Consider the following 20092-nt stretch of genomic DNA (forward strand, 5'->3'; position numbering starts at 1 on the left):
TAATTTGAACCGGTCGCGGCACTCGGAGGGGTAACCTTGGCGGTCTACCTTTTTGCAGGTAGCCTTCTGCTGTGCTTGATACCAAATAAAATATGCAAGTAATGAAATAAATATGCAAGTGAAAACTTGAAAGAGGTCAGCGGAAATAAAACTTGTGTGTGTTTAGCGGTCTTGCAGTCCTTAATTTGAACCGGTCGCGGCACTCGGAGGGTAACCTCGGCGGTCTACCGTTTTGCGGTAGCCTCACATTGCTTGAAGGCGGTGAGCCGCCAATATTTGGAGATAAAAAGAAATAAAATCTTGAATTTTATATTACTTGGAGAATTTGAATTACACTCTTGATATACAGGACTCTAGAAGAAAGCTTGAAGAAAACTATTCACTTACGGGTTTACTTGAAGGAAACTTGAAGCCTGAGATAAAGGCTTAAACTTGTAGTTACAAACTTGACGAACACTTGATGAAACTTAGTTACAGCTTGAAGAACACTTGATGAAATAAACTTGAAGTTACACTTGAAGAAATAAAATTAAAAATGCTTGAAGTAACTTGGTGTAAGAACTTGAAGAGCTGAGCTACAGCAATGCTGCGTGCTTTCTATTTTTCTCTTCAGAGATTCTCCCCCTCTCTATGGAGAAGACGAGGGGTCTTATAGAGCTTTGGAGGCTTTGGTCGCTTTACTTTTCCACCGAAAGCAAACCTTATCTTGAAGGCATCTTTGGTAGAGCGTAGAAGCATGTGGGCGTGGGCCCAGAGTCTTGACTTTGGAGGCGGGCGCCAAAGTAGTTTTGGTCCATAGTGCTACGAAAAAGTCAAATTTACTATTCACCACATTGTTGGTAGAACTTGGAATCTTTGAGAAGATACTTCAAAAACCGCACCGAGGCATTCCACGTGTCGAAACACTATTTTCCTCATTGGTTTGGTTTAGATGGTTCTTGAATTTGAATGGGCCCGGTGGTGGCTTGACTATCTAGGACCGAGAGATAGTGGAGGACACGACTTTTGATACGAGCCACGTGTCGATTCTTGAGCCATTTTTATGATGTCGTCATGGTGACGATTCTCAATATCGAGGGTTTGGAGACTAACCCATGGGCTTAAAGGCCCACTCTTTTTGATGTTTGGCTAACGGACCTTCGGTGGACCTTGTTGAAGAGAATTGTTGGTGATGAGGTCCACCCATCATTTGGATCTTGGGCATATTGGCCTTCATGGAGGTGGGGGTCAATGGACCCAACACTTGAACCGGTTTCTTCTTTTTCTTCTTCGATGTCGAGGCAGCCAGTGGGCCTCGATCTCGCTTGTTTGGCTTTTAGCTTGAGTCTTCTCTTGTTATTGGACTTGTCCGATCCTTGATGAGGGTCACTTGAGGTTTGGCTTTTGTGAGGGCTTGAGTAAGGGCCTCGGGGTGCACCTTCTTAGATCACACTTGTCCCACCACTTGACTCGAAGTTTCTTTGTAGAAAAGGGGTAGAGCAATCGGGGCCTTGAATGTCCAATTGCATACTCCCAATATACGATCCATGCCAGACGGCAATGGATGAAGAACCTCAGGAGATCTGGCTGTTCAGGGATTTGTTCGGTGTGCTGACAAAAAATGCTTAGAGCATCGAACACTTGATTTGGTAGGATGTCATTAATTGGCCCAAAGGCGGCCCACCAACGAGGGAACCAATTAGGAATTGGGCTTGAGAACTTGAAGTCGAAACAAAAGAACCAGGAATGTTGGTTCTTACTATTTTGGAATAAGAAAGCATGGTGCCAAGCGTCCATGTAGTCAAAATAGTGAAATTCTGGGGCTAGTAGTTTTGAGAGAACCTCTTTGTAGAGAGGGGATGTGTACCCCAATCTTTTGAACTGATAATTTGTAAAATGGTTCTTGAAGTATGGGTAACCAAATTAGGATCAATTTTGTCAAAATTTTTGTTTAATACGGATGGAATCCGTATCAACGAGGATGAACTCATAGAACTCTTGACTTTTTGAACTATTTGGGGAATAGAAATCCCAACCTTGGAAAAAAGCCCTTCGAGCTATTTCCACGGGAGTGTTGCGCCTTTGGTGAACTCGATCATCAAGGGCAAAAATATCTTGATAAACTTGCTTGAGGATATATCGACTCTTGGGTAAGTTTTGGGAAGAAAGCTGGTTTGGACACGTTGTGGAGGAACTTGGTCCGAGAGGCTGTTGGGATGACCTTGTGTTAGGAACTATTTGAGTGGGTGACTAGCCACGACTTGGGTGAAGGGAATACTCTCAACTCTCTTTGTTTTGGAAGGGGATACTTTGACTAGTTGGCTTGAGGAAGTTGGTTTGGCATAGGAACCTTTTGATTTTATACTTGGTTTGGGGGCTCCTTTGGAGCCATGATAGAAATTGTTTTAGGACCCGCAAGAATTCACGGGTCAAGAAATCGGGAATAGAATTCATTTCTCCCTTTATATAAGTTATGTCAAAATCAAAACTCGATAAAAGGGCTTGCCATCTTGCAAAAATCTGTTTTGAAGCAATATTTTGAACATCATTTTTTAAAACTTGTTTTGCTACACTGCAATCAACCCTTACTAAAAATTTTTGTTTAGAAGATCACTTTGAAATTTTTGAATGCAAAGAACTACCGAGAGGATTTCTTTTTAATGGTACTATAATTTTCTTTATTTGGGTTCCAAACTCTGAAGCAAATGGACTAAGCTGTTCTTTATCATCTTGGACTTGTTTAAGGATACCTCCGTATCCAAGTTGAGGCATCGGTTTCAACAATTTTGAAAAGTGCGAGGATCGCAAGTTTTAGACATGGGATTTCCTTGACTAATTTTTTAATATCTTGAACTGCTTTGGTATGGTTTGAAGTCCATGGACTTGGTTTTTCTTGAGCCTAGAGTAAAGATCTTTACATAATTGGCTTATTTGAGGAATGAAATCTCGACATAGTTTAGGCTTCCTAGGAACCTTTGTAATTGTTTTTTGTCTAGGATTTGGTCAGGGAATTTATCTGCAAAAGCTATAGATCTTTCTATAGGGATGACTTGGTTTTGGTAAATATAATGACCTAAAAATCTAACCTTGGTTTGGAATAACTCCATCTTTTTCGGGAAAGAACTAAACCCTTGTTTTTCATGGTGTGGAAGAAACTCCTAAGATGTTTGAAGTGTTGTTCAATGGATTTGGAAAAGACTAGAACATCATCAATATAAACTATTATGAACGGCCGTATGGGTTTAGGATATCGTTCATAATGTTTTGGAACTCACTAGGGGCATTTTTTAAACCAAAGGGCATTACGTTCCATTCATAATGCCCAAATGGTGTGGTGAAAGCCGTTTTGTAACGGTCTTCTTTGTGGATTTGAATTTGCCAATATCCGGACTTGAGGTCAAACTTTGAGAAGATTGTGGCTTGGTAAAGTCTTTGAAGTAACTCTTTTTTATTTGGTATAGGATATCTAATCCATTGTAAAGCTTCATTTAGGGGTTTGTAGTTTATGACAAGTCCGGTGTCCCTCTTTCTATTTCAGCGTTCTTATTAACGTAGAAAGCCGCGACTCCAAGGTGACTTGCTTTTTCGATTAGATTTTTATTAAGGAGGTCTTGAATTTCTTTTTACATACTTCTTGTAGTTCTTGGGTCATTTGAATAGGCCTGGCTTTTGTAGGGATGTCCTTATCGAGAAAAGCTTGGTTCATAGGGAAGATGAACAATGTGCCTATGTCTGTGCCGGAAGGCATCGGAAACTCGAACGAGTTCCTTTTCAATTTGGGCCTTGGTGTTAGAAATTTGTTTTTGAACTGTTCTTTCTTGGAGTTTCGTTCAATAGTCCTATGGTTAACTTCTTGTTTTAGATATTGTAGATGTTTTTGTTTACTTTGAATTTGACTTATAGTTGTGCGTTCGAAATGGCTCTTGTTTTGAGCAGTCTATCTCTTTTGTTTTGGCTTGTTCAAAAAATTGGAAATGGACTTGTTTACCTAGGATAGTTGTTGTAATTCCTTGATCCGAAACAGTGAAAGGTTTTATGAGTTCTAGGAAAGGTTGTCCTAGAATAACTTCGGTGTTAAGGTATTTTACTAATATGAAAACTTGTTTTAAGCAAACTCCTTGGTTGCGATGTGGACATCGAGATAATTTATAATTTACGTTTAGTCTTGAGCCATTTGCTCCTGTTAATTTTTGAGTTGTCTTTTCAAAAATCTTGGGTTGGGACTAACCCCTCTTGTATGCAATTCATTTGTGCTCCTGAGTCAACCAGGGCTATGGTCGATCTTATGGGTGAGGATATGACAATAGTAATATTGACATACCATTGTTGGCATCGACTTTGTTAATAATATCAACAAAATCTTCATTATTGTTTGGTAAAGTTTGTATACTGTTGTCTTCTACTTCTTCTAAATCGATCTTTTGTTGAAACTTCTTTAAACTTGCTATGTCTGCTTTTATATTTTTAATTTCGGTCTTTAGATCATTTGTAGTAGCTTCTAAGTGGCAATTTTAACTTGATCCGGATTTTGTGAGGAAGTAGGGATTTTGTCAAACTTCTTATAAATATTTTTTATGTTATAAGGGGTTGCCTTAGTTTGGGGTTTTGTTGATGAGACTGTTGTAAGAGTTCTTGGGCATGTTGAAGGTATAAAGTCTTGGTATGTTTATCTTTGATTTGATCAACAAAGTTGAGAAATTCTTTGGTTTGTTAAAGGTTTTAAGTCCTGAACTTGATTGTATCATGTTTATAGATTTTGATGATTTGAATCATCACAATTTTTGCAGAAAACTCCTTGGCTACAATTACAAGGAGAAGCTTGTTCATCACTATCACTGTTTGACTCAATTTGGTTCAACTCATTTTCTTGGGTTCTGTTTCACTCTCGGAGCTGTTTTGACCCAAATCGGCTAAGAGTTGGATTTTGGTATCATCGAGGCATTATGAGAGAGTTAATCTTTTTGCTAGTCTACTGATTTGGCTATGTGGCCTGGCTTACCACAGTTGTAACAACGTCTTGGTGTTTTGAGTTGGTCTTGATTTTTGGAAAGTTCTTTTGTAAGGTCTCTGTTTCTTTGGGCTAGATCTATTGTCTAAATTTTATCTGGTTCTTTTCTTGTCTTGTACTTACTTGAGTATCTATTTTTCCTGTTATGCCTATGACTTTTACGTTTCTTTTGAGTAGTGATTTTTGAATCGAAACTAAACATTCCTGAGAATCCCCTAATTCTTGTTTGTAGGACTTTGATTCTTTTCTAATTTGTTTTCTAAGTTTGATATCGTACATAGGGCTAATCCTTCCTTGTGTACGAGGCTTATGAGGTCACCATAGGTGAGGTTTAATAGGGTATTTCTCCATTGTTTTCCTCTCTTAATTTTTGTTTAAGTTTTTAGGAAAATAAACTAGGTAACTTGATGAAGGAATTTTCTTTCCAACAGGGAGATTTGCATCTTCCCTAGTTAGAACCTTGGTCATGAATGTGTCTTTATACCACTTGAAATCGTGTAATTTTTACATTTGAGGTTTGATAATTGTTCGAAGACCTATCCTTGAGTCTTGTGGGATCTCCTAAAAATACTTTGTTATACTAAAGATTAAAGTGTTTCTTGCATCTTCAACTGGTTGGTCTTCTATCATAATTGGTAGTCCTTGTTCATTAATTTGAATGGCATTTAGTATAGATTCCTTTTAGTTGGTGAGAACATTATCCCACCAACCTTTAAGTTGACTGTAAACCAGAAATGATTATTTACGCTGTATGGCTTGATCGGTATGTTCTTGATCCGATGAGCATTGCTCACCATGGTCATTTCTTGGAGTTTGTTAGCGGATTATAATCCGACATACCATCTATGTTCCATTCATATATGGTACCACTTTGGTAATTTGCTTGGGAAAATTCCCTTCTTTGTTCAATTTGAAGATGCGGGTAAGTAGGTCTTGGATAATAATTATTGTTCATGTATGGGCTAGTAATAGCATTTACTTGTTCTTGCTCCTCCTCATCTTGGATGATTGAGAGGAATCCATTTGTTGGATGTTTGCCACATTAGGCAGAGCTTCCTTGTGTTTCCTTTTGAGGTGTATCGGGGACAATCAAATTTTGCAATCTTGTGGAAATTTGGCTTACTAGATCTCTGTTTTCTTGAGTATTTAAGTTTTTTAAACTCTTGTTGAAATCGTGAAAGGTTTGAACAGAGTTGTTGTTGTTGTTGAGGAAGTACTAGCTTGATTTAGAGGCGTTGGTTCAATAGGAGTGTCTTTTTGAACTAAGTTCTCTATTCTAATTAGTTGACTTCCTATGGTTTGTAAATCTTGGTTTGTGTAATTTGTTTGTTCAATAATTTTCTTGGACCCATCGAAACACCTTCAATGGATCTAAAAGGTGTTGCCAAGATTTTCGTGTTGTTAATTTTTAATTTAACATTTGAACCAGGAGGGTGTATTGTCTCTATGGTCTTGTCATCAGCCAATTTCGGTGTGGTACACCTTCTTGCTGGCATTGATGTTTGAAAAGGGATAAGGAATGTTGTTATTACTTGTATAGATGTCTAAATATGTAAATAACATAACATCTACTTTGATGGTTATCATTTTGTCATACCGGAGGTTCTTGATTTCTTGTTGTTTTTCTTTGAGAAGTAGCTAAAAAACCATTCTCTTTTTCGGCGTTCTGGGTGAATTGAAATCTATTCTGAGTTTGGGTTTGTCTATCTCATAGTCTTCTCTTATACACAACTCTTGCTTCATGTTGTATGTCGGTTTGAGTTGGTGAAGCTGGTTCATTTGATGGAGAAGACTTGTTAGACGTTGTTCATAAATTCCTTGGGTGACATTCTTGTTAATTTGAGTATGTAATCCTAGAATATGTAAGGACCTTATTTGTTCTTGTAACCTTTGGTTTTCTAAGTGGAGACTTGTTAGAGAACTAGAGGTTGAAGCTCTACTTGGGACTTGGTGAGTTTTCAAACTCTTGAGATTTGATTTTATTTGTTTATCTTTCCTCGGAATGTTATAGTAACCATTCCGTCCTGATCTTGGTTTATAGATTCAACGTCCTTTGTTAGGTTCAACAAGTGACTCCGGGCAAGGTGCTGGAGACACCATTTTATCGGAAACTTAATGTCTTTCCACTCACTTGTTTTAGGGTGAATTGTTCTTGAATGGACAAAGTCCGTTTCTATGAACGTGGTTTGTCCTTTGATAGTTCTTCTTAGAGCCTTGGGTCTTAAAGTTCTCATGGCCTTGTCTTGGATTCTATGGATTATAGCAATTGGTATAGAACCTTGTTTCATCTTGTAACCACTTGTAAGGATGTTAACTTTTAAGGTATCCAGAAGATTTGCATCATTTAAGAATAAGTTTATGTCGGGTAACAATTGAAATAAAGCTGGGCCTTTGTGAAGACTTGTTTCTATCATCCCTAGAAGGGAATCATCAAATTAGGAATCTTTGATCCCGAGAGCAAGCAGGAGGGCTACGTTGAGCCCTTCCTGTGCGGGGTTTGATGGCTACTTGTATAAGTCCTATATGGATATAATTAAAATCTTTTTTAACTTGTTAAGATTTGAAGGGTCTAAGAGTTGGATCTCTTCCATATCGGAGAGTAATTGATAGTTTGTTCTACGGTCTTGATAGTTTCGGTGAAACTATACCATTCTTGTTTGTAAACTTCTTTGGTTGGGACCTTAGGTAAGGTCCAGTTTTGAAGGGACTGATCAAGGTCACTTGTTAGAACTTCATTACTAATTATTTGACTTGGCGAACTGAAGTCGCCGACTAGTCTCGAAGACATGGTTCTACTAAGTCTACTCATAGTTATCGGAACATATCCCCCTAACTAAGGTATACTTCCATCCACCAAAGGGTGAAGGAGATCTTAGTTGCTAATTAACCGCAAACTGGGTCTTACCTCTTGCCCAACGGCCCTAAAAGCCAACTAATACTCGCAACGCAACTCCCAGAGGACTGCCGGAAAGTAAAATAGAAAATGAGAGAAGATCTTAGAACTAAGGGTAGCCTAAATAGAGTTAGCCTTCAGTAACATAGAATATAGTAAGCATCAGTTGTTGACCGCAGACATATAGTATCATCAACAGCTTAACATGCCATTAAATTGCAGAAGATTCATAGAAGTAAGGAGATATAAGATGCAAAGAAAGCACAATACAGAGTTAGAGTTTTTTGAGAAAAGATTACCTTTGGTCTATTGAAGATGAAAAGAAAATACAAATGAGCAAAACAGAGTTAGGGTTTTCTGAGAACGGATTACCTTTGGTATGTGGAAGATGAAAAGGAAATACAAATGAGCAAAACAGGTTATATATAACCTGATTAAAACGATGGCGGGTAGGGGTATGAGATTTTTCATTTTTCCGCCTGTTCATATGACCTCTGTCGATCTGGAACCCAAAAACCATGATAAGTGATAGATGTCATATCTATCAATCAAGATTTAGGATTTTTTATCGGGACCCTAACCGTCATCTTGTTTCGATAACATACAATCCATCGTCTTCTCAATTGCCTTCATACATATCCTTTTTCTCACCGTCTAAGATAACCCTTCTAGCACTCTCTCGCTCTTTGAAATAGGGATTACATACTCTATGTCTACCCATCTTCTTAAATCATACAAATTCAACATCCAGGTCTTCAGCCGCCACCTATGAACGGATCCCCTATGAACCCTACTGTCAATAACCCTCCTGCACTTCTCTCTGGAATGGTTTCTATCTCTATATCTTTAGGGTTTCTTTTCATATACTAACTGAACAAAGTCCCTCCCTCCTTAATAGAGATAATGTAATTAACCACTTGACCCATTTTAACTTGGTCCTTACCATAGTTAAAATGAGTCTAATAAACCATATATACATTTCAGAATCATATATATCTCAAAAACCCAATAAACCATTAACCCTAAATCCCAATAAACCCATAAACCCAACAACCCATTAAACCAATAACTCAATAAACCCAATAAACCCAATAAATCATAACCCAATAAACCCAATAAACCCAATAACCCAATAAATCATAAATCATAAACATAATAACCCAATAACCTGATAAACCCTAAAATCTATTAAACCACAAACCTTAAATCCCAATAAAACATAGACACTGAAACCCAATAATTCATAAACCCTAAAACACATATTGATTAGTCATAAAAAATATCCCCCAATCAAATCGCGACACGTGGACTATACCGAACCCGAAGACTGAGCCGAGCGGTAACCAACGACACCCTGTGGTTACAAAAGACGGTGATCATATGTCCCCTGGGCCACCCCGGTTGCCGCCGTGACCTAGCACTAAGCTCGCAGAGCACTGAGTCGAACCTACGTTGTTCGATAATACGGCCTGGGCCACCAAGAACGAATGCCTGGCCGAGCACCCGTAACCTATAAACCCAATAAACCACAAAACCCTAATACCGAATAACCCAAAAATCCAATAAACCACAAAACCCTAATACCAAATAACCCATAAACCCAATAAACCCTGAACACCTAATCACCCAAATAAACCATAAACTCTATAACCCTTAAACCCAATAAACCCTAAACCCTTATACCCAATAAATCCTAAAACCCTAAAAAAAAACCCTAAAATCCAATAAATCATTAATCCTAAATCCCAATACTCAATAACTCAATAAACCCAATAACCCAATCAATCATACATCCTCAAACCCAATAACCATTATATCCAATAACCATTATACCCAATAACCCAATAAATCCAATACACAATAAACCCAATAACTCAATAAACCATAAACCCAATAACTCAATAACTCAATAAACCAATAACCCAATCAATCGTACACCCTCAAACTCAATAACCATTATACCCAATAACTCAATAAACTCAATACCCAATAAACCCAATAAACCATAAACCCAATAACTCAATAACCCAATAACCTAATAAATCATAAACCCAATAACTCAATAATCCAATTAATAACCCCAATAACCCAATAACTCAATAAATCCAATCATACACCCTTAAACCCAATAACCATTATACCCAATAACCCAATAAATCATAAACCTAATTAATAACCCCAGTAACCCAATTACTCAATAAACCATAAACTCTCAAACCCAATAAAATCAATAAACCCAATAAACCCTAAAACCCAATAAATCAAATAACCCATAAACCCTAATACCAAATAACTCATAAACCCAATAAATCGCAAAACCCTAATACCGAATAACTCATAAACCCAATAAACCCTAAACACATAATCACCCAATAAATCATAAACTCTATAACCCTGAAACTTAATACACCTTAAAACCCAATAAACCATAAAATCCAATAAACCCATAAACTCAATAACCCAATAACCTAATAAACCCAATAACTCAATAAACTCAATAACCCAATCAACCATACACCATCAAACTCAATAACCCAATAAACTCAATAACCCAATAAATCATAAACCCAATAACCCAAAACCCTAAAACACATTCAACCATAAACCCTTAAACCCAAAAAATCATAGACACTACAACCCAATAAATCATAAACCCTCAAACCTAATAAACCCAATAAATCCTAAAATCCTAAAACACATTAAACCATAAATCCTTAAACCCAATAAATCATAGACATTCAAACCCAATAAAACATAAACCTTGAAACACATATTGACCCAATAAACCCAATAATCCATAAACCCTGAAACACATATTGACCCAATAAACCATAAACCCTGAAAAACATATTGATCCAATAAACCCAATAAACCATTAACCCTAAAATCCAATAAATCATAAACCCTAAAACCCAAATACCCTAAAATACATTAAACCATAAACCCTGAAACCCAATAAACCATAATCCCTGAAACTCAATAAACCCAATAAACCCTAAAACACATTAAACCAATAACCCAAAAAACACATATTGACCCAATAAACCCAGAAAACCCTTAAACCCAATAAGCCATTAACCCTAAAACCCAGTTAATATATATTTTCATAACATTGGTACACAAGGCTATACATTATTTTCTCATACAAAATAGCTTCTTAATTAATTTCATTATTAATGATGTGAAGGTGATAGACTTGATTATTAACGAGTCAATCGGATTATTATAGGCAAATAAATCAGGATGTTGTAATTCAATTTTTTAAATCGATCAAATTAATTCATATTAACTTGGTGTAGACAACTGCTTTTAAATATTAGAGTATTGATCATCCTTTATTCATCAATATTGCAGATCTGTTCCTCCAGCTATCCAGCCCTGGCCTCCCCTGACCCCCCCTTTATAAAGCTAAATTCTAATGCATCTTTCAAGGATGGTCAAGGGGGCATCGGGTGTATTTTAAGCAATAGTACATGTGAGCCTTGCCTAGCCTTCTTAGCTCAAGTTGCTATCTCCTTCACCCTCCAAGGGGAAGCTCTCACTATAAGGAGGGGCTTGCTGCATGGTATATCCGAGGGTATGAAATTCTTACTAGTTGAATCGGATTGCAAAGAATTGGTGGGATATTTACAGTAGGGTATCCTTCCTCCTATAGAAATCTTCTCCATAGTTAAGGACATTTCCTACTTATCTTCTTATTTTAGGTCATGGTCCTTCTCTTTCATCTCCAGGGAGATTAACAGCGTGACTGACTCCCTGGCTAAGAAGGCCTTGTCTTGTTTGTGTGAGACAGTGTGGCTTCTTTCCACTCCATGGCTTTCGGAAGATTGTAATTCAAATGCTATGTGCTCTACATATTTAAATAAATAGTTTTGCTCTTTATCAAAATAAAATATTGCATATCTGTTTATAAAACCCTGTAATTCTCAAAATTCAGACCCGGATCCAACATCATTCCACTGTCAAACGGACAGTATTTCAGTACATAAAAAACAATATTGCAAACCTATACATAAGACAACCGTACTCTTAAACGAATCTAAACATAACCACATCAAATCCAACATCATGTATTAATATTAAATTATACATCATTAAATATCAATAGATCACTTGATGAAACATCCAACTTAGACATCAAATTGTTTCAATTAAAATCCAAAAAATACGGTACAAGTTACTGTTCTAGACACATTAAATCAAACAATATACAATATTTTGTGTTACCATCCCATTAAAATGTCAATAAATGAGTCAATAAATATATCACCAATATCTCTCAATCTTCTCTACTACCCCTACAACATGACTCAATTTTTTTTCTTCAGCTCAATCGCACTGAAGGCATCTAACACTTCTTTTAACATTCTTGTTTGATTTTTCAAGCCCTCAATCGCTGCTCTAAAATATCCTTTTATAAACTCATTTGAAGTCGAAGGACCTTCAGACGTGGATGTCTCTGTGTAATCAACTGAATTACACTTAAGTTGGATAGAAGGAGCTTCATACTTGGAGGTTTCATCTTCTATCCAAGCGAACATTCCACACCCATTATCCGCAACCTGTAGTTTAATTCAAATAATGTTAGAAAAAACACAAAACAACTTAAAATCAACTTTATTTGTTATAAAGGACATACAAATGTATAAGTTGGTATAGTATTTATACCGATTTTGATTTAGGGCAACACCAGAACACCCAACCTTTGCTTCTTTCAGTCTTTGACATTCTAACCTTACATTGTCCATTTTCACATTCACATAATCTAAATTGATCTACCCACAATAAGAATTGGCATCCTTGTGTACATTTGTAAAATTTTCTATCTCTATTTTTTTCAGACCTACAAACTTCAATCTTACAACTCTTACCGCATAATTCACAAGTAGCAACGTTATTCATAGTATTAGTAGAAGTCATCTGGTGAATTGATTAAAACAAAAAAGATGAATTATTTAAAGCAAAATCAATGAGATTCAATATTTAATTTTAATCAATACAAGCTGTTCCAGATAGAAATACCTCTTTACCTGTTTTGTGCTTTCTTTAATATATTCCCAGAACACATACAAAATGGATGAAGGATCAAATTCCTTGCTGAGCATAAATTGATACATTACATATGCACAATTTCAGGTCTACATAAAATTCATCACTCTATGTAAAGGTGACACAACAACCATTATACTGAAAAATGAAATTCATCACTCTATGTAAAGGAGACACAGAACAATTGGAGTCCTCATGGGATCCATTTGATTTTTATTTTTTTTAACAACCCTAAACGAATTACAGAAGAAGAAAGAAAAAAAAAAATTGCAAGAGGAAGAAGAAGAAAGAAAGAAAGAAGGGTATGGGGGTTAGAGATGAGGGTATTATTGTCTTTTTCTATCTTAATCTCTTGATAATAGGGGTAATATTGAAATTCAGCTGTGGTTGCAAGACGGATCAAATCCGTATTTTGAGCATTGTAAGCATCACCTTATACTTCCTCTGGATACACCGGAATCAAGTTATTTTTGAAAATCATTCAATGGATGGGTAAACGACTTGAACCTCACTGCTTTGGCTGAACAACTCTCACCTCAACATAGGACACCACCCACCACTACCACCCATGATTTATTACCCTTATCCTTTTATCTGGAACTGGGAGTAAGGGACACTTGTGTCATTTTATCAGATGGCAACTATTGCAAATCCTCCTCCTTTGGTGGGTGTGGTTTTTTAATTATTCATAACTATAAACTGTTTGCTGCGGCGATGAACTGTGGCTTTGTAGGGTCAGCACAAGAAGCGGAACTTCGAGCACTCCAAGCAGGGCTCGAAAAGTCACTTTCACTGGACTGTCAACAAGTAATCATTTGGACTAATTCACAACAGATCAGAGACTGGTTATCCAACCCGGATGTTTTCCCCTGGCCATGGGACCTTTATACTAATTTGTTTGATGTTTCCCAATCCCTTTCTTCCCTTCAATCTATAATAATTACAAAACAACTTAGATCTTACATACAACCTCTGGATAACATGGCCAGATATGCTAGGATACATAAGTACTCGACGGACTGCATGGATACTATTGTAAATATCATGTTTAATCAATAATTTTACTACTTTCTTCACCCAAAAAAAAAAAAAAGAAGATTGCAGACCACATATTTTCCTATTACAAAATGACTAGCATCTTCTACAACATTAATTGACATTCAAAACAATAGTAGTATTAAGACATTGATTATAAATATAGTTCTAAGCATTGTGCCAACCAAACAATATAAAAAACACTTTTTTCTATAACTAATCTATATTTTTATTTTTATTTTTTTGGAATTGTCTTGACAATATAAGTGGCCCATTAAGGAAAACATCAATGTGAACGAACTTAGGAGTAATTAGAGGAACTAAATTTCTGAAATCCAAATTTGCACATTTGGAGAGATTTTTAAGTAGCAGGCTCACCAATGATCAAAAAGCCTCCAAACCAGAATCAAGTTGCTCTTAAGGGAGGTTTTTTTATATTCTAAAATTTGAAGTTAATCCGATAAACTAATCAGATTCAAGAAGCAAATCACCAAGGTCTAAAATTGACTTCAAAACAGAGTATACACCAGCTATAAAATCACAGTATTTAAGGTTGTGATGATCTTAACTGATGAATATACTACAACAAAAGATGAATGGAATGTTAACTCAGTCAAGATCAAAGAGAGAACACAATTAGCACCTATATTACTTGATCAGAACTCAAGGGAGCATATGGGTGGTGGCAAAACAGAGAAGGGAATAGGAGACATCGATCACAACAACCTCTCGCAGATTCGGGCCTCTCACCCACTATATCTCATAGCTATTTGAGGCTAAAGCAACTCAGAAAATGCAATATTCAAATCCTCTGAGCTTTTCAGCCTCACAATGTATTTATAGAAATAAACTAAAGTCTTATTCTGATTAGGAATAGTAACTCTTATTGCTAAGCAACAAAAAGAAACATAATGCTAATAGGAAAACTTAAATGGCTAACTAAGCCTTATCCCATATGCCTACCTTGTACACATATTTTAGGCCCATTAAAGTGGTTCATTACAAAGAAAACACATGGAATCAAAGGCCTGATACATATATAACCCAACCCAAGGCCTATTTCCTATAAAATAAGACTAGTAGGTGACTTATCTGCATTAGTGTACTTCTGCTAGAAGTTTTTCATCACACCACTTTCAAGCCTGAAAATGGCTTGACCAAAACAACTGAATCCTTGACCAAAACAACTGAATTCATACATAATACAAAAAAAAAATTAAAAAAAAAATCCATACATAATACAAGGCTAATTTAAGTTTTTTTGTTTACAATTGTTTCTTCTTACTGATGTATATCTGAAAATTAATTATCTTGGGTTTGGGTTGTAGTGGATTAGCAGCTAAAGCTGTACATCACATTAGAAGAGCTCCAATTGAACCAACAATTCTGTTCCTAACTACTTGCCAAGTGAAACAGATTTGTCAACAGTTCTGCTCCAACTGAACCAACAGTTCAATCTCAAGTTGAATAGTTTTGATAATGGATCTATTGTCTACTACATGCCATGGTTTCAACCTGTTTACATTCATTGCAACCCACATTTTCCTGGACCTAAAATTGGCATTGATTGAACAGTATTTTGTTCAACAACCATACTTTCCCATTCCCCGTCTTTCCACAACCCATTATTGCACCTGCATATTTCCCCACTCCACTTTCTTAGGGATCACAAATTGTGCCCTCATACCTCTGGGATCCTTCAATTATAGTTGAGGATGGGGCTAATGGCAATGGCTATGGTGGAGTTCTACCAATACATTATTTGTAACCTCTGACTGCTTCTGAGTATAGTAATCCATCAATGAAGCATCAAAGTCTCTGTGACTAAATCATGTCTCTTCCTAGTACCAAATGCAATGTTTAGAGGGAGATTTATGTAAACCAAAGTCTATAGGTGCTGGGGGGACAACACAACAATGAAGAAAGGATATCAAAATGCAATAATACAAACCATTCGAGAGTAGCAGCTAGCTAATAGTAACATGAATTATCATCACATCCAAACTTTAAGAAACGACAGATGTGGGTTTCCAAACAACAGAGAAGATACATACTCCTCAATGCTACCAACACACAAGAATAGACCTTCATCATTTGCAGATTGTTTTTGATAAAATTAAACTGTTTAAGACTTCAACACCCTTCTTCCATTCTTGACACAAACAACTAAAGAACCAGAGAACCTACCCTTTCAATAGAACAATGATTTCAATAGACGTCCAACCTTTAGATATCGAGATGTTACCGGTGATCAACTGTATAAGGATCGCCAGAAAACCTACCCTTTCCAGACCAAAAACACAGATCGCGACCTTCGTTCCTCCAATTTTATTTTTTTTTTCCTTTTCAATGTTTAGATAAAAATTCATCAGTCGATCAACTCCTAAACATATCAAACTCTTCAACTTCAAATTTATAATGCATAAAATGAGAAAGTGAGAGAAAGAAACAGAGAACTACGGTCGAAACCCTAGTTATATGAACAACGATTTCAATAAAGGAACAAAAATCGATAGGAGTGGGATAGACGTCTAACCTTCATAGTATACCGAGATTTTAAGGTGATCAACTGAATAAGGATTGCCGGAAGATGGATTGCCGGAAAACCTACCATTTCCAGACCAAAAACACAGATCGTGAGCTTCGTCCTCCAAATCTCTTTTTTTTTTCTCTCTCTCTTTTCAAATTAATTCCCTCCGGTGTTTCCGGTAAAGGGTTTTTATTTTATTTTATTTGTAATCGGTTAAGTAACTGTAAAATGCCGGTTCCCCTGTCAGTGTTTTGAACGGTTATGATTCATAGGATAAATCTCAACGGCTGAGATTCATCCGTCGCGTTTAGTGGTGCGCTTAAGGTACTTCATCGATCGCGCTGCGACTTTTTTCCCTTATTTTTATTTTATTTTCTATTCATTTCTTGTCAACCAAACATGGCCTTAGGGTTCTCATTATGAAGTACAATATTGACAATTTGCCAGTAGACTAGTAGAATGGGACCATTCATATTCCATCAACGGATATATTCATTTAGGATATTCGATAGAATCTAATTGAGCTTATTTTTTAAGTATTTTACGGAAAGGATGAGTTTTCCTTGAGCCATCGTGGGTGAAGCGTGAAGGGGTGTCAATTGATTGCTTCGGTTTTGGTTTTGGTTGGGTTGAATCCGTTTCGGATTGGTAATAAACCAAATTGAAATCAAACAGTTAAGTCAAAAAGTCTTTTCCGATCCGGTTTGGATTTTTTTATTGGGTTGACTTAACGGGTTTTTATTGGATCGTTATCGGGTTGCTACTGATTCGACTTTGCTTTTCCATATGTATATATATACTGAAAATTATTGTTTTATGTAGCAGAAAAATAATAATAATAATGGTTCTATGGATTACTTATATTTTTCTTTATCAATTTGTTATTGGTTTCAGCCTAAGTTTTTTTAATCAATATTGTTTCGATCGGTCCAATTTAGTTCGATTTCTAATGTTTTCATAAAACCCATATCGAAATAAAAAATAAGCATTCAGTTCAATTGACGAATGATTTATGTTGAACAGGGCAGTTGGTATGCTTGTTCATGTTGAACTTCTCGGTTCGGGCTAGAAATTGACACCCTTGAATGGGCGTCTATGAATAGTGTGAATGTCATTTTGGACCTTCAAGAGGGGGACTTTCCCTTACTAAAAAAACACAGTTCTCTTTCCATGATATTTTGAATTTATTTTTTCACTTTTTTTATGGAAAAAAAAAAACATAAGATGTTCTCTCTTAGGTGGGTAGACGAGTTTCATCATCAACTCCCCCAACCCCACCATCGTACAAAGTTGAAAACACCTTTTTCTAGTTTAATCCAAAGATCTTTACCCAAAAACAAAAAATAAGGTTAATCTAAAGGTCAGATGTCATGACTTAAGATGTTTTTTCTTCACCGTGGGTGAACAGAACAGAGGTGATTTTTTTCTCTTTCCCTTTGAGTTTCCCCTAGTTTTGCAATGCAGATTCTCAACAATATGATTCACCACATAAAAGTTGCTTCCTTGATTTTTCGGTTTCAAAAGGGGAATGGAGGTTTCCGAAATATTAAAATAACGGGAGAAAGAACTCTACTTGGTTGTGTGGGTAGTATATATTCCACGCAACCTGGTTATATAGTCATCGGATTGAGATAATTTATTAGGAAACATTAGATCTAACGTAAAATATCAATTTAATAACTAATAATTAAATATTAAATATATATATATATATATATATATATATATATATATATATATATATATATATATTATATATATATAACAGTTCCAAGTTCCACTTCTTCTTCTTCTTCCTCCTCCTCAGACACCCTCTGCAACCTTGATCCACCCTTGCAAAGGGTGGTGTTCTATGAAGGATGAAGAAGAGGAAGTGGGAACTGGTTACCTGTTAAACAAGTATTTAAGTATTAAATTAATACTTACATTAGATCCAACAATCCATAATAATTATCCTAATCTGATGGTTGTAAACAGGGCTATGTGGAAACCTTGCCACCACGCAACCAAGTAGAGTTCTTTCTCTTTAAAATGACATACAATTTCACCCATAGTTAGATGATGTGTGAATGTATTTCCTCTAAGTTATAGCCATTAAATATTCCCACATGATAGGGACAAGCCATCTTAGGTGGAGAGTGGGATCCTCACCTAAAAAAAACTTGATAATTAATAATTTTCGAATCTTTACTTCAGCATACAATAAACTCTATAATAGAACTTGACACATAGGTAGAGAATGATATGGCTAAGATATTGAAAAAAATTGGAGACCATCCAAGTTACTACATGGCAAATATTAATTTCTACCCAAAAAAAAAGGCAAATATTAATCATTTATTGAGAAATAGAGCCATGAGAGACATACTTGTAAGTTCCAAAAAGTGGATTTAACTATGAAGAGATATAAAGTTTCCAAAAGTGATTTAAAATTCAAATTTGCTGGAAAAGTTTCCATTTATGGGAACCACATTTGTTCGCCATTCTAAAACTATATTGTATTCTTCATGAAAATCTAAACTTGTTAGATTCAGAAGGGAGTGGCTAAATGACACCTATATAGGTGTGTTTAGAACTTGACACCTTCATTTAATTGTTCTTTGTTTTATTCTCAAAAGTTATTTAATGAGTATTTAATACAAAGGTAAGAAAGGGATTTTCAAAAAGTCAATAAGAAAATTCCATATTTGTTTTTTTAAATGGGGATCTTCAAATTTTATGAAGGGAGAAGGTTTCTTGGTCTATTTGATCCAAGTAAGTTGTTTGCTCTTGTACATTTATTTGTGCTACATCATAGATCATAGGTGACACGATGAATTTGACTATCGAATGTACAAGGGAGGATCCGGATATGGCATATGCTAAATTTTAAACTCATATCAAACTAAATACCCTCCTATAATAGCATTACCTTCCATGTATATCTATAAACTTTTTTGGTAATTTCAAAAATGTTAATAATTTATTTCACCATTTGACAAATTCCATCTAGGTTGAAACTTAGCATGTAATCAAAGAAACCTAGGGTTTAGCCATATACAAAAAATTTAGCTTCATTTAACTAATTAGATAACAAATATAAAAACTTAGAAACACGAGACAATTTTTTTTAAAAATTAACATACAAAATCAAGAAACCCACCCATGCCATTTAATGAATCTATAGATTTATATTTATTAAACATTCACTGTTCTTTTGAGTTTACAATTTGATGAACGAGACATGTGTGAGGTTGATGTCACATTACATTCAATTACCCTCATTTTTCTACCACATGAAAAAATGGAAGTATGATATCACTGGCTAATAATAGCATATGAAACAGCTAAAAACTTGAAACCATGAGAAAATCATTCATAAAATAAAAGTGTTTTTTATTATTTTATTACAAACCAAACATATCTTTTGGATTTTTTGTTTCAAGTTCAATAATTCACACGTATGATTTAACTTCCACATGAAAACAATGGAAGTATGATGTTGTGAAATCACTCCATCCATGGATATTTGGTAAGAAAATGTGATTTGACAAATGAACAAGGAATTTTCTATCACCTAAGAGCTTACCAGAGCTTCTCTCCAACCCTTCAATGGCAC

Source organism: Telopea speciosissima, chromosome 7 (genome assembly GCF_018873765.1).
Source record: "Telopea speciosissima isolate NSW1024214 ecotype Mountain lineage chromosome 7, Tspe_v1, whole genome shotgun sequence".
NCBI classification, from domain to species: Eukaryota; Viridiplantae; Streptophyta; class Magnoliopsida; order Proteales; family Proteaceae; genus Telopea; species Telopea speciosissima.